Raw genomic sequence first — 16,235 nt, 5'->3', positions numbered from 1 at the left:
CAAGAAAGCAATATTTCTTTTTTTGGTATTGACTAATTTTGTTAAAGGAGAAGGAACTGGTTTCAGGGATTTGAATGAGAAATACTTTAAGAATGCACTAGGATTAAGAGTTTAAAGAAGATTATTGGCAGGTATACAAATATCTTAAAGAAACCTTCACATAAAAAGCTCTCAATAAAAACAATTAGATATTCTTAAAACCGAGATTCATAATATGACTCGGGAAATACTCCTTAAATTTTTGTTGAGCAACAGCTATCTCCATGTATCAGGGGTATAGTGAGTTTATTAATACATAATCATTTTACTTTTTAAAAATACCTATTTCTCAGAGTACATACAAATAAATTCATATCAAACCAGATTTTTCCCCTAAATGTCTTAATGTAATAAGTGTAATTTAATTTATATAATATATATTTATACATATATATATCTATATTTATATACATATATGTGTGTATGTGTGTGTACACACACACACACACACACACACAGAGGGGGAGAGAGGGAGAGATTTATTATAATGAAGAAAATAAAAAGAGAAGATAAGGGAAACAGATAATATTTTCAATTAGACAACATGAATACCAGCTCTTTGTGAATATTAAAACATTAGAAATGAGGCTGAAACTCTGTTTGACCATGTCCTTATCATGATTTATTTCCTTCTCCTCAGAAGCAACCATTGTTATTAGGGTCCATCTTTTCATGGAACATACTAAGCATTTACGGGCACAGACACATACACACATATATTCGAGAAAAATATATATGAATGTTAATTAAACAATGTCATGATGCAAACACCCTTGGGCAACCCGCTCTTTCTTTACTTAATATTTAGAAGATCTTTCTGTGTTTGGAGACACAGATCTACCTACCTTATTCTTTTTAACAGCTACATGAAATATGAATATACTTAGTGTTTAGCCTTGATTATAATCTTACAACCCAGTGATACCCATTTAAAGGGAAACACTACTTTAAATAAAGGTTTTCAGCAGTCATTGCTTCTAACACTTAAGGAAATTGCTTCTAACACTATTGAAATAATCTTAGTACCACATAGTGCTTTAAGTGCATAGACTCTAGAATCAGAATGCCAGGGTTCAAATCTTAGCAGTTTCCATGTCTGTAAAATAGGAATAATGCTAGTGAGTACCTTGTAGGGTTTTTTGAAATGTAAATATGTTAATAAATGTAAAATGCTTAGAATAGTGCTTTGTGCAATCACAGCACCACAGAAATATTAAGCATTATTATTATTAGGCCTGTAGTTTATATGCATATATTTTCTTACTATTTAAGAGAGAAACACTTAATGGAGCATATTCTATTGAACTATACAAGGAGTACACATAGTTTCATTCATCCCTTTCTTTTCTTTTCCTTTCTTTCCCTTCCTTCTTTTCCCTCCTTTGTTCTTGACAGAGTGCTTCACTTCAGTGAAATGGGGCCTGACTTAAAATGGAATTCTGACACTCTGAAAGTTATGTGGACCTGGACAGGCTACTTAGATCTTTTGAGCATCAGTTTCCTTCTATATGAAATGAGCTGATACCATTTATGTGCAATACTTTTATGAGAATTAAACAACATAATGTGTGTGGAACTGCCTAGCACGATATCTGGTAATAAATCACAGCTTCCATTGTTGGTGGAAGAAGGCCTGGTAGACAGAGCCCAGACTTGGAGGGAGATACACCTGACTAAATCCTGGTTCCCCACATAGCTGCTGCTTAGCTCTTCTGCATCTTAGCTTCCCTGTCTGTACATGACATTAATAACAGCTTTCCAGGCTATTGTAGGAATGAATGTAACAGTACATGTAATATGTCACCCACACTAACTGGCATATATAAGAACTGAACAGAGAAGTGTACTGAGATCAAAAGATGACTACCCTGAATGTCAGCATGGCAGAACATGGCAAGAAGTTTGCTTCGAACTTTTCTATAGGCCCTGACGTCATCTGGCTTCTTAGGTTTCTGGGTCTTTGTTTACAGGAGGGTAGAGGACTAACTGGTTGAATATGAAATACTGAAATATGAATACTAAAAACTATTATAATGCATAAGGATTATATCATGAGACGATAGCAATATACCTTTCTTGAGTGAGATGTAAGATATTTCTCTGAATGATATTTTTTTTCAACTGATATTTTTGTCCTCTCTCTGCTAAGGGGAAATTACAGGACTGATACCAGGTGACAAACAAGTGTTGTCATGTTGGAAATGAACAGATGGAAGGCATCACATAGCTTAGGAGTCATTGTACATAGTAGCTCAGACTCCATTGTGTGATGGTTATTTCAGAGAAGCCTAACACGGTAACATCATGGCCTTCAGTAATTCATTAAATAGATATTTTCCCAGTTCCTATGATGTGCCAGGGTATGTTTTGGGTACTTGGAAATTGGAGCAGTTAAAAAAATTTATTAAAATTACTTCCTTACATACATCGTCAACTCCTTTACTTCTCTTTTACTTTGTACTCTCTTGATGAAAAGATAACCTTGGATAAAGCCAACTTTTTATGATTCCTCACCTGTACCCTTGTGCAGATAAACCGGCCTCTAGAAAAACACACAAACTGATTGATCTAATTTGAAACTCCTGTCCGTGATCCTAAAGTGGGCTCCTGGTGCTGCAGACAGTCATTTTCTAGTTCGTAGCCTGTTCCCTTTCCCACACTCCTGGTCAACAATTTCTCACCTCTCCTCTTTTCTCAAACCCCCTCACTTCTCACTCTTAGCTGATGACCTTGCTTCCTACATCATTGTGTTAGGTTCCAGAGGCTGCTGTAACAAATTACCACAAACACAGAAATGTAATCTTTCACAGTTCAGGAGACCAGAAGTCTGAAATTAAGGTGTCATCAGGACTGCACTCCCTCCAAAGGCTCAAGGGAGCCAGGGAGCCCTTCCTTGCCTCTTCTAGTTCTGGTGGCTTCAGGAGTTCCTTGGCTTGTATTTAAAAACTCCAATTTCTGTCTCAGTCTTGACATGAATATCTTCTTTGTTCTCTCTTTGTTCCTTCCTTTTCTGTCTCTCTTTTTTAATGTGATAAAATATACAGATCACAAAATTTACCATCTTAACCATTTTTAAATGTACAGTTCTTTGCCATTAAGAACATTCACATTGCTCTGCAACTATCACCACCATCCATCTCTAGAAATTTTTCATCTTCCCAAACTGAAACTCTGTACACATTACACACTAACTCCCCATTTCCCCCTTCTCCCAGCCTCTGGCAACCACTATTCTACGTTCTGTCTCTATTAATTTGACGACCCTAAGTACTTTATAGGTACTTCATGTAAGTGTAATCATATAGTATGTCTTTTTGTGACTGGCTTATTTCACTTAGCATAATGTCCTCAATGTTCATCCATGTTGTAGCATGTGTCAGGATTTCTTCTTTTTAAAGGTGGAATTATATCCCATTTTATGTACATACATATGACATTTTGTTTATTCATCTGTGAACGGTGAATTTCTTCCACATTTTGGTTATTGAGAATAGTGCTGCTATGAACATGGGTATGCAAATATCTGTCCCTTTTTGGAGATAGAAGGTGAAATCATTCATGATTCTAAGGTTGAAATTAATGATGTAGTTGTTTATTGCCCTAGACACTGATGTGTGAGCTATTACTACATTTTAGATAAGAGAAATCTCTACTCCATCACTACTGGAGGTATTACATTGCCTATTCTGTACATTTTCTGTATGAAAATTTTCATGAGAAAGGTTATGTAACTCGTCACTCATTTTGTTTTCCCTTGCTATAAAGGAATGAAAAAAGACTTTGTTAATTTCTTGGCAATATTGCATCATTAGTCCTAGCAAAGTATGGTTTTATGGTTTTCTTACCTTGCATTCCTGCATTATTTTAGTGACCTCATTAATGATTTATTATAAGAAGACAACATGCTTTATTGGCAAAATCAAGAGAAAAGAAGACAGGATACTAAATTGCAACTTGATTTCACTGCAGAATGAAGCAAATCCTTTCCTTGTTCCTGCTATCAATTCTCTTCTAGAAGCTATAAGTTCAGTGGTACCAAACTCATCCCCTGCTCAGTTATTCAACCAGCTGTTCTGGATCACAGCAGAGAGCTAGGCATCTACTTGCTCACTCTGAATCCAAAACACAGTTTGCAAAATCCACACACTGAAGTGTTGTCGTTTTACTAATCAGTGATTCCTTACTCCATGGGTGTGTCTCATGCTTTAAACCCTAATCTAACCAGCTAGGATGTCAGCTCTTCAAGCCTAGAGCAGATTCACAGCCACATATTAGGTGCTTAATAAATAGCTATTGATTCAATAAGCTGAGCTGAGAGGGGAGGAAGGGAGAAGGCTGCTGGTTGTAGTAATAGCAATGGTAATAACGAGTAAGAGAAGAGAGAAAAGAAGGTGTAACGGGAAAAAAGTACAGCTACCAGTTTCAAACTCAATAAAGGAAAAGAGTCCTAAACAACCTGCCAACACTTGAAGGGTCAGTGTTTTAGAGAATATGTAATAATCTGGACACCACAATGAACTTCCTTCATCTTTTATCATAAAGATTTTCTTCAGGGAATATTACTCAGCCATAAAAAAAGAATGAAATAACACCATTTGCAGCAACATGGATGGACCTAGAGATTATCATACTAAGTGAAGTCAGTCAGAAAGAGAAATACAAATACCGTATGATACCACTTATATGTGGAATCTAAAATATAACACAAATGAACTTATCTATGAAACAAAAACAGACTCACAGACATAGAGAACAGACTTGTGGTTGCCAAGGTGGGGTGGAGGAGGGATGGGTTGGGAGTTTGGGGTTAGCAGGTGCAAACTATTATATATAGAATGGATAAACAGCAAGGTCCTACTGTATAGTACAGGGAACTATATTCAATATCCTCATATAAACCATAATGGAAAATAATATGAAAAAGAATATATATGTATAACTGATTCACATTACTGTACAGCAGAAGTTAACACAACATTGTAAACCAGCTATACTTCAATAAAATAGATTTTTTTTAAAAAAGAAAAACAAAAAATACCCAAAACAAATATCTGTCCCTGCTTTCAGTTCTTTTGGATATGTACCCAGAAGTAAAATCATTGGTCATATGGTAATTCTATGTTTCACTTTTTTTGAGGAACAACTTGTTATGGACTGAATGTTTGTGTTTTCTCAAAATTCATATGTAGAAATACTAACCCCCAATGTGATGGTATTAAGAGGTAGGGCCTTTGGCAGGTGATGAGGTCATGAGGGTAGAGCCATCATGAATGGGATTAGTACCCTAATAAAAGAGACCCCAGAGAACTCTCTTGCCTCTTCTGCCATGTCAGATCACAACAAGAAGATGGCCATCTAAGAATCAGGAACCAGGCTTTCACCAGTCACGGATTTGCCTGCACTTTGACCTTGAACTTCCCAGCCTCCATACTGTGAGAAATAAATGTTTATTTGTAAGCCACCCAGTCTATGATATTTTTGTTATAGCAACCATAATGGACTAAGACACTTCCATACCATTTTCCATTACAGTTATATCATTTCATATTCCACCAACAGTGCAGAAGTGTTCCAAGTTCTTCACATCTTTGTCAACTTGCTATTTTCTGTTTTTTGTTTTTTGTATCCTGATGGATGTGAAGTGGTATCTCACTGTGGTTTTGATTTGCATTTCCCTAATGATTAGTGATGTTGAGCAACATATCACGTGTCTATTGCCATTTGTGTATCTTCTTTGGAGAAATAGCTGTTTAAGTACTTTGCCCATTTTTGAATTTGAATTTAGTTGTTGAGTTATAGAGTTTCTTTATATATTTCTGGCTACTAACCCCTTACAGTTATATGACTTTCAAATATTTACTTTCATTCTGCGGGTTGTCTTTTCACTCTGTCAATAGTGTTCACTGATACACAAATTTTTAAATTTTGACGGAGTCCAGTTTATCTGTTTTTTCTTTTGTCACCTGTTCTTTTGGTGTCATGTCCAAGAAGTCATTTCCAAATTCATATCATGAAGTTTATCTTCTGTGCTTTCTAATCCACTGTGACAGATTTAAATATCATATGTGTGCATTTGACCCACAAGTCTTTTTAAATATTTGTTATAATTCTTCTGACTTAAAGTTCTGCCTCCTGGAATAGTCCTATGTGGATCTGTTTCTGATATCTCAAATTCAATATGCCCAAACAAGATATTGTTCTCTAATTCCCCTCCATCCATTCCTGGGTCTCCCACATCCATTGAATTTTTATGACTTGCATTTATTCTCTTCAAAATCACCTTCTCATTTTATAAGAATCTATACTCCAACTCTACTAAGTCACAAAATATAACAAATGTCCTCCTAAAACAAGCAATTACAACGGTTATTGGGGGTGGAGGAGAGAAAGCAGTGGAACTATTTGCTGTAAATGAATTTTATGCTGAAGCTAAATACATGAAACAAATCACACTGAAGCAGTTCTGGTTGAGGTGAGCAGGGCATAACTGGAATCCCACTTACTTAGAATCTCCATCTCCTGAGAGATGGTCCCCATGAAAGCTATTGCCCTAGAGGTTTCAGGAGACTGTTTACCCTGTTCTGTGGAAAGGAAAGGACCTGGCTTAGATTATAATCTAGGAATATCATAGGCATAGATATCATACTGTCTATACTTTGCATTAAGTAGAACAAAAAGAAGAAAATGTGTTAATGTATTTATTTCAATCAATATTGCCAGTTAGTGCAGTTAGTTACAGGTATTAGTTATAAATATGAGAATCTATTTAAATTAAGAGTAATGTATAAAAACCTTTCTCCTTCTACTCCCTGCACCTCTGAGAGATGTAATATATGTCATTTGTTTTGCACAGAATGCTAGCTAGGGTCATCCTTTACTGCCTACTCTAACAACCTAGGGAAGTTTATTCTGAGAAAACACTCTCTGTCCTTCAACAATTACATAGAGATGGGTCATCAATTCTGAAGACTGTGAAGGTTGACAGCATCACTTGAGAATGTATGTTTTTCCTTCTGCTGTAAGTCTCCTATTCTCATAGCTAAACTATTATGAAATGAAAACTTCCTGTGTTTTTGATTTCTGGCTTGCACTTGAAATTATACGGGAAATTAAAACCTTTCCAGCTAATCTGATCTGAAGAAGATGTAGAAGGAAACAATTTGAAATTCACTTTGTGCATGATATGATAGATTATAGAATTTGGGTGTCAGAGGACATGTGTATACATAATTTAACTAAAATTGACTGATAACATCCGTAGTCATGAACGGTGTACATCCTTGCTTGCACTTTGCCATTATTCTACTTGCTTATTAGGTATAAAATGATGCCTTACTTTTGTTTTCATTGTATTTCTCTGAACACTAATTCTTTGAGCATTTGTTTTATATGCTTACTTCTTTTTTAAGAATTGCCCTTTTGTATTATTTTCCCAAATTTCTAATGTGGTTGTTCCTTTCCTTGTTGATTTGCAAGAGTATTTTGTATATTTTGATAAGGTTATCACTACCTTTTCAGTTTTAAATATTTTAAATATCTACTTCCATTCTATCCATACTGTTATTTACCTAACAGAAGCAGTGAACAGTCACATGTATTATTTATTTATTTTTTTGCCTTATAGTTAATATTCCCTGTGTTTAACTTTAACAATCTATTCTTTATCCTAGGTCATAAAGACATTCTCCCTTTTTTTTGTATTCGTCATTTTTTTTCCCTCTCACTTATGTTTCTACTCCATTTCTGGAGTCTACCTTTGTGCATAGTTTTAGGCAGGGATCCATGGTTGTGGTGATGGTGGAAGTGTGCTTCTTCTGAGATCTCCCATCTAGGAGAATGTAACTGACAGATGGCCCCAGCTTCTGTGCTCTGAGCCCTCCACAGCACTCATACTGAGACCATGCTTCCCACAGGCTTCTCCTGGCCTTGGACCAACACAGCAGGCTTGCTAAGGCAGGAATATTCCTAGGAAATGTGGGTCTTCTCTGATGGGTGACTTTAACTTGAGGATTCCCCACAGGCTTGGCCAAATTTTCTTGGACCTGCACTGCCATGTGAGACTGTTTCTAACTCTTCTCCCTTTCTCCTCTCCTGTACAAGTGTTGGACTTAAACTGCATCCTGAGGGGTCTCTTTGCCTCCTCCAACATGTATCTCATTTTCTTCACAGAAATTTTCCCCAATAAATCTCTTGTACCTCAAATCCAACTTTTGGGTCTGATTGAGTGATCTCAGAAAATTGAGGACCAACAAACTCATTCCCCTGCCTATTGGGTAAAGAGGACATTCTGAGTGGTATGCAGGGCACAGATAATCCCTAGCATAAGGTGACAGCTGAATTGCTAAAGACTTCACCAATGGTGATCTGGGAAAACTTCCTGGTGGAGGGGACCCTGTTGCAGGATGATGGTTCAGGCAATTAAAAGAGATGAGAAGGAAGAATGACTACAAAAATAGTGGAATTGGCTGGTTACTGCTAAATTGTATTGTTGCCCCACAGAGAGATAAGGAGAAATGAGGGTTGTTTAAAATCAGTTAAAGGCTAAGCATGAGAGCCAGTTACAGAGAGACGCTTACCTCCTGCAGAGGAAGAGTATACTAAAGATTTAATAGTTAGTTTCCCAGAGTTTGAATACTTAGTCAAAGCAGATCTGCTCTGCTTAGGTTGGGACTTGGTAGAGAAAAATCTGGGACCTTGAAATGTAAAATGGAGACAGGTGGATAGATATTGGTATTGGTCCTGCAGATTCCTTGAACCTCAGAGTTTGTAGAAGTAGTCCCTTGTTCCTTAGTAAGAGCTAGCCCTTCTCCCATGGTGGAAGATGCTGCAGAGCCCTCTCCCCCACAAGGCAACAGATGCCTCCTCAAGAGATATTCTCTCCTCCTCAATTGACAATCAGGCCAGTAACTCAGCTAGGAATGTGCTGAGCCTTCAAGGTAATACAGGGCAAGTAAGGGTGCTGGGGGACAGAGTAAAACTTAAAAAGCTTTTCCTTCAACTTTACTCTCATTAAATTCTAGGCTTCAGCCACCCACCCTTCCTACATACTCCCATTCAAGATGGCCCCATCTCCCAGTATCTCACTTTTGTTATGATTTCCTGATCTAGAATCCATGTTTACTTCTTTATTCTTAGTTTATATGATTTGATTGATTTGGAGAAGGGAGTAAGTATCCTATGCTAGTTTACCATTTTGGCAGAAACAAAAGCCCAGATATACTCATGTGATTGTGTGTGTATGTGTGTGTGTGTGTGTGTGTGTGTATGCACACTATGTGAGTGTAAAAAATAATGCCATTTTTGAAAAATAAAAAGTGGGTAAGCCCTTTATAAGCAAACAGATATATCTGTTTATGTTTTTATACAGAAGGAACGATATGAAGGGATATATGACATTTTAAACTTGGGTTATTTTAAGAGGAAATTGGAGAGAGGTCGCCAGAGTTTTCTTTATACTACTCTATGTTTAGAAAACAGCTCCTGTAACTTCATCTCCTGAAATGAAATTACAATAAAATATATTTTAAAAATAACATGGGGCTTCCCTGGTGGCGCAGTGGTTGAGAGTCCCCCTGCCGATGTGGGGGACACGGGTTCGTGCCCCGGTCTGGGAGGATCCCACATGCCGCGGAGCGGCTGGGCCCTTGGGCCTGTGCGTCCGCTGAGCCTGTGCGTCCGGAGCCTGCGCCCTTGAGCCTGTGCGTCCACTGAGCCTGTGCGTCCGGAGCCTGTGCTCCACAACGGGAGAGGCCACAGCAGTGAGAGACTCGCGTACCACACAAAAAATAAAAATAAATAAAAGTAACATGGACCAGGAGGTGGCAGCATATTAACACCTTTGGCCTAAGTTTGTTAGTGCCTTGCCGCATTTAAATGAACATAGGTGTGGGTCACAGTGATCTGTTGTTTCTGTATTTCTTAGATTCATCTATAATAAATCAATATAAACTGATTGCACAATCCAATCCTTGTTTTCTTTGGGTTGGCTTCTTGCTTAAATTATCATTTGATATTTTTTACCTTTGTGACTAAGTCACTCTGATACTCCTCCACTATTTGCTACTCTTGTGTTTGGTTGTCATTAACATAGCTTTTGGGGTTACAGGAAATTCCCTGTTGATTTAAAAAGCAACCAGAAACACTCGTTGATTCTTTAATATACCATTACTTGGGGAAGTTCTGGGATCTTTGTCTGAGGGAGATAGAAAAAAACAATTTCTACCTGTGGGTCCCTGGTGGGCCTTCTGTAGCTCATACAGATCCTGTCTCCACTAGTGGACCAGCACCCCCAGAGGAAGGAGAGTTGAAAAGTGGTCATGCTATGCCTGGCTAACCACACTCTCCAAAGGGTCTGCTACTTTTAACAGCAGTTATCAAAAACACTTTTGGCTCTTTATGTAGTCTTGAGAAAGGACTCAGTTTTATACAAAACTGTATACCCATTGTCTAGAATACCCAATGTCTGACACATAGAGGTTTAAGAAATGTTTGTTAGATGAATAGCTGATTATGCAAGTAGTTGTGTAGAATCCTCTGGGTCAGTGATGTCCAATAAAACTTTCTGCGATGATGAAAATGATGTATATCTGTGCTACCCAATATGGTAGCCACTAGCCACATGTAGTTATTTTGTGTTTAAAATGTGATTTGTATGACTGAAAAATAAATTTTTAATTGTATTTAATTTAAATTAATTTATATCTAAATAGCGCCATCTAGCTAGTGGCTACCATATTGGACAGTACAGATTTTAATATACAGTAATGCTACATGATTTTCTATTCTCCACACTGAAATGTTAGTGAATGATGGACTGAGCCATTCTGCCTCAGTTGATTATGTAATACTCTTTCAAATAGTATCTGTTTATGCATTTTGAGGATACTGAATAAATAAACATGAGGCAATTATGCAGGATTTATGTGCTTGACATTTATTTCACTAGCTACATATTTATATAGACATATCTCTACATAATCTCTCTGTATCTCTATATAGATAGATCTCTCTATCTACATCTATATCTATCCATCCATACATACATACATACATACATTCATCCATCTAGAGATGAATTATTTGCTTGTAGCAACTCAGTCTTCAAACTGCCTTCTTTCTCCAACAAGGTTCAGTTTCCAAATGATCTTAATTTGGCTAGGATTTTTTAGATATGAGTGTGATCATGATAGATGGCCTTTTAGAGTTCTCAGTGCATCAGCATTACATAAAAGGGGAGAAGAAAGACATTTTCAAACTCATGTAAAGAAATTGTGGGTGCAGGATTTTTAAGAGTGACTCTTTTCCTCTGATTACTGACACGATGGCAGTGGTTCTCAACTTGGGGTGATTTTGCCCCTCAGATGACATTTGACAATGTCTGGATACATTTTTTTTTCTTTTTTGATAGCTTTAGGTTTTTATTGATGCCCTGTATGAGGCTGAAGAAGTTCCTTCCTGTTTCTTTGTTTGTTGAGGAGGTTTTATCCTGAATGTTTTTTTTTCTTGAGTTGATTACATTTATTGACATAATAAAACTTTGTAGGTATGCATAAAAACATTTATTAAAATCTGAATCAGAAAAGGTATGTCATCATTTTCTAAATTTGTTGACTGTTATGTTTTTTGTTTTTTTTTGAATTTTAATCTATTTTTTATACAGCAGGTTCTTATTAGTTATCCATTTTACACATATTAGTGTATACATGTCAATCCCAATCTCCAGATTCATCACACCACCACCGCCACCACTTTCCCCCTTGGTGTCCATACATTTGTTCTCTGCATCTGTGTCTCAATTTCTGCCCTGCAAAACGGATCATCTGTACCATTTTTCTAGGTTCCACATATATGCGTTAATAAGACATATTTGTTTTTCTCTTTCTGATTTACTTCACTCTGTATGACAGTCTCTAGATCCATCCACGTCTCTACAAATAACCCAATTTCATTCCTTTTTATGGCTGAGTAATATTCCATTGTATATATGTACCATATCTTCTTTATCCATTCATCTGTCGATGGGCATTTAGGTTGCTTCCAGGTCCTGTCTACTGCAAATAGTGCTGCAATGAACATTGGGATGCATCTGTCTTTTTGAATTATGGATTTCTCTGCGTATATGTCAAGTAGTGGGATTGCTGGGTCATTCTATTTTTAGTTTTTTAAGGAACTTCCATACTGTTCTCCAGAGTGACTGTATCAATTTACATCCCCACAAACAGTGCAAGAGGGTTCCCTTTTCTCCACACCCTCTCCAGCATTTGTTGTTTACAGATTTTCTGATGATGCCCATTCTAACTGGTGTGAGGTGATACCTCATTGTAGTTTTGATTTGCATTTCTCTAATAATTAGTGATGTTGAGCAACTTTTCATGTTCTTCTTGGCCATCTGTATGTCTTCTTTGGAGAAATGTCTATTTAGGTCTTCTGCCCATTTTTGGATTGGGTTGGTTGCTTTTTAATATTGAGCTGCATGAGCTGTTTATATATTTTAGAGATTAATCCTTTGTCTGTTGATTCATTTGCAAATATTTTCTCCCATTCTCAGGGTTGTCTTTTTGTCTCGTTTATAGTTTCTTAGCTGTGCAAAAGCTTTTAAGTTTCATTAGGTCCCATTTGTTTATTTTTGTTTTTATTTCCATTACTCTAGGAGATGGATCCAGAAAGATCTTGCTGTGATTTATGTCAAAGAGTGTTCTTCCTATGTTTTCCTCTAAGAGTTTTATAGTGTCCAGTCTTACATTTAGGTCCCTAATCCATTTTGAGTTTATTTTTGCGTATGGTGTTAGGGTGTGTTCTAATTTCATTCTTTTACATGTAGCCATCCAGTTCTCCCAGCACCACTTAGTGAAGAGTCTGTCTTTTCTCCATTGTATATCCTTGCCTCCTTTGTCATAGATTAGTTGACCATAGGTGTGTGGGTTTATCTCTGGGCTTTCTATCCTGTTCCATTGATTTATATTTCTGTTTTTGTGCCAGTACCATATTCTCTTGATTACTGTAGCTTTGTAGTGTAGTCTGAAGTCTGGGAGCCTGATTCCTCCAGCTCCATTTTTTCCCCTGAAGACTGCTTTGGCTATTCGGAGTCTTTTGTGTCTCCACACAGATTTTAAGATTTTTTGTTCTAGTTCTGTAAGAAATGCCATTGGTAATTTGATAGGGATTGCATTGAATCTGTAGATTGCTTTGGGTAGTGTAGTCATTTTCCCAATATTGATTCTTCCAATCCAAGAACATGGTATATCTCTCCATCTGCTAGTATCATCTTCAATTTCTTTCATCAGTGTCTTATAGTTTTCTGCATACAGGTCTTTTGTCTCCCTAGGTAGGTTTATTCCTAGGTATTTTATTCTTTTTGTTGTAATGGTAAATGAGAGTGTTTTCTTAATTTCTCTTTCATATTTTTCATCATTAGTGTATAGGAATGCAAGATATTTCTGTGTATTAATTTTGTATACTACAACTTTACCAAATTCATTGATTAGCTCTAGTAGTTTTCTGGTGGCATCTTCAGGATTATCTATGTGTAGTATCATGTCATCTGCAAACAGTGACAGTTTTACTTCTTCTTTCCCTGTTTGGATTCCTTTTATTTCTTTTTCTTCTCTGATTGCTGTGGCTAGGACTTCCAAAACTGTGTTGAATAATATTGGTGAGGGTGGACTTCCTTGTCTCCTTCCTGATCTTAGAGGAAATGCTTTCAGTTTTTCACCATTGAGAATGGTGTTTGCTGTGGGTTTGTCATATATGGCCTTTATTATGTTGAGGTAGGTTCCCTCTATGCCCACTTTCTGGAGAGTTTTTATCATAAATGGGTGTTGAATTTGTCAAAAGCTTTTTCTGCATCTATTGAGATGATCATATGGTTTTTCTTCTTCAATTTGTTAATATGGTGTATCACATGATTAATTTGCATTTATTGAAGAATCCTTGCATCCCTGGGATAAATCCCACTTGATCATGGTATATGATCATTTTAATGTGTTGTTGGATTCTGTTTGCTTGTATTTTGTTGAGGATTTTTGCATCTATATTCATCAGTGATATTGGTCTGTAATTTTTTTTTTTTTTTTTTTTTGCGGTACGTGGGCCTCTCACTGTTGTGGCCTCTCCCGTTGTGGAGCACAGGCTCCGGACGCGCAGGCTCAGCGGCCATGGCTCAAGGGCCCAGCCGCTCTGCGGCATGTGGGATCTTCCCGAACCAGGGCACGAACCTGTGTCCCCTGCATCGGCAGGCGGACTCTCAACCACTGCGCCACCAGGGAAGCCCTGTAATTTTTTTTTTTTTTTGTAGTATCTTTATCTGGTTTTGGTATCAGGGTGATGGTGGCCTCATAGAATGAGTTTACGAGTGTTCCTTCCCCTGCAATTTTTTGGAGAAGTTTGAGAAGGATGGGTGTTAGCTCTTCTCTAAATGTTTGATAGAATTCACCTGCGAAGCCATTGGGTCCTGGACTTTTGTTTGTTGGAAGATTTTTAATCACAGTTTCAATTTCATTACTTGTGATTGGTCTGTTCATATCTTCTGTTTCTTCCTGGTTCAGTCTTGGAAGGTTATACTTTTCTAAGAATTTGTCCATTTCTTCCAGGTTGTCCATTTTATTGGCATAGAGCTGCTTGTAGTAGTCTCTTAGGATGCTTTGTATTTCTGCGGTGTCTGTTGTAACTTCTCCTTTTTCTTTTCTAATTTTATTGATTTGAGTCCTCTCCCTCTTTTTCTTGATGAGTCTGGCTAATGGTTTATCAATTTTGTTTATCTTCTCAAAGAACCAGCTTTTAGTTTTATTGATCTTTGCTATTGTTTCCTTTGTTTCTATTTCATTTACTTCTGCTCTGATCTTTATGATTTCTTTCCTTCTGCTAACTTTGGGTTTTGTTTGTTCTTCTTCTTCTAGTTCTTTTAGGTGTAAGGTTAGATTGTTTATTTGAGATATTTGTTGTTTCTTGAGGTAGGATTTTATTGCTGTAAACTTCCCTCTTAGAACTGCTTTTGCTGCATCCCATAGGTTTTGAATCGTCGTGTTTTCATTGTCATTTGTTTCTAGGTATCTTTTGATTTCCTCTTTGATTTCTTCAGTGATCTCTTGGTTATTAAGTAGGGTATTGTTTAGCCTCCATGTATTTGTGTTTTTTACGTTTTTCTCCCTGTAATTGATTTCTAATCTCATAGCATTGTGGTTCAGAAAAGATGTTTGATATGATTTCAGTTTTCTTAAATTTACTGAGGCTTGATTTGTGACCCAAGATGTGATCTGTCCTGGAGAATATTCCTTGTGCACTTAAATAGAAAGTGTAATCTGCTGTTTTCGGATGGAATGTCCTATAAATATCAATTAAATCTATCTGGTCTATTGTGTCATTTAAAGCTTGTGTTTCCTTATTAACTTTCTCTTTGGATGATCTGTCCATTGGTGTAAGTGAGGTGTTAAAGTCCCCCAATATTATTGTGTTACTGTCAATTTCCTCTTTTATAGCTGTTAGCATTTGCCTTATGTATTGAGGTGCTCCTATGTTGGGTGCATATATATGTATAATTGTTATATCTTCTTCTTGGATTGATCCCTTGATCATTTTATAGTGTCCTTCCTTGTCTCTTGTAACATTCTTTATTTTAAAGTCTATTTTATCTGATATGAGTATTGCTACCCCAGCTTTCTTAAATTTCCATTTGCATGGAATATCTTTTTCCATTCCCTCACTTTCAATCTGTATGTGTCCCTAGGTCTGAAGTGGGTCTCTTGTAGACAGCATATATATAGGTCTTGTTTTTGTATCCAGTCAGAGAGCTTGTGTCTTTTGGTTGGAGCATTTAATCCATTCACATTTAAGGTAATTATTGATATGTATGTTCCTATGACCATTTTCTTAATTGTTTTGGGTTTGTTTTTGTAGGTCTTTTTCTTCTCTTGTGTCTTCCACTTAGAGAAGTTCCTTTAGCATTTGTTGTAGAGCTTGTTTGGTGGTGCTGAATTCTATTAGCTTTTGCTTGTCTGTAAAGCTTTTGATTTCTCCATCGAATCTGAGTGACACCCTTGCCGGGTAGTGTAATCTTGGTTGTAGGTTCTTCCTTTTCATCACTTTAAATATACCGTGCTACTCCCTTCTGACTTGTAGATTTTCTGCTGAGAAATCATCTGTTAACCTTATGGGCGTTCCCTTGTATGTTATTTGTTGTTTTTTCCATGTTGCTTTTAATA

This window comes from Lagenorhynchus albirostris, chromosome 4 (genome assembly GCF_949774975.1).
Source record: "Lagenorhynchus albirostris chromosome 4, mLagAlb1.1, whole genome shotgun sequence".
Lineage (NCBI taxonomy): Eukaryota > Metazoa > Chordata > Mammalia > Artiodactyla > Delphinidae > Lagenorhynchus > Lagenorhynchus albirostris.
This window is presented reverse-complemented; position numbering follows the sequence as displayed.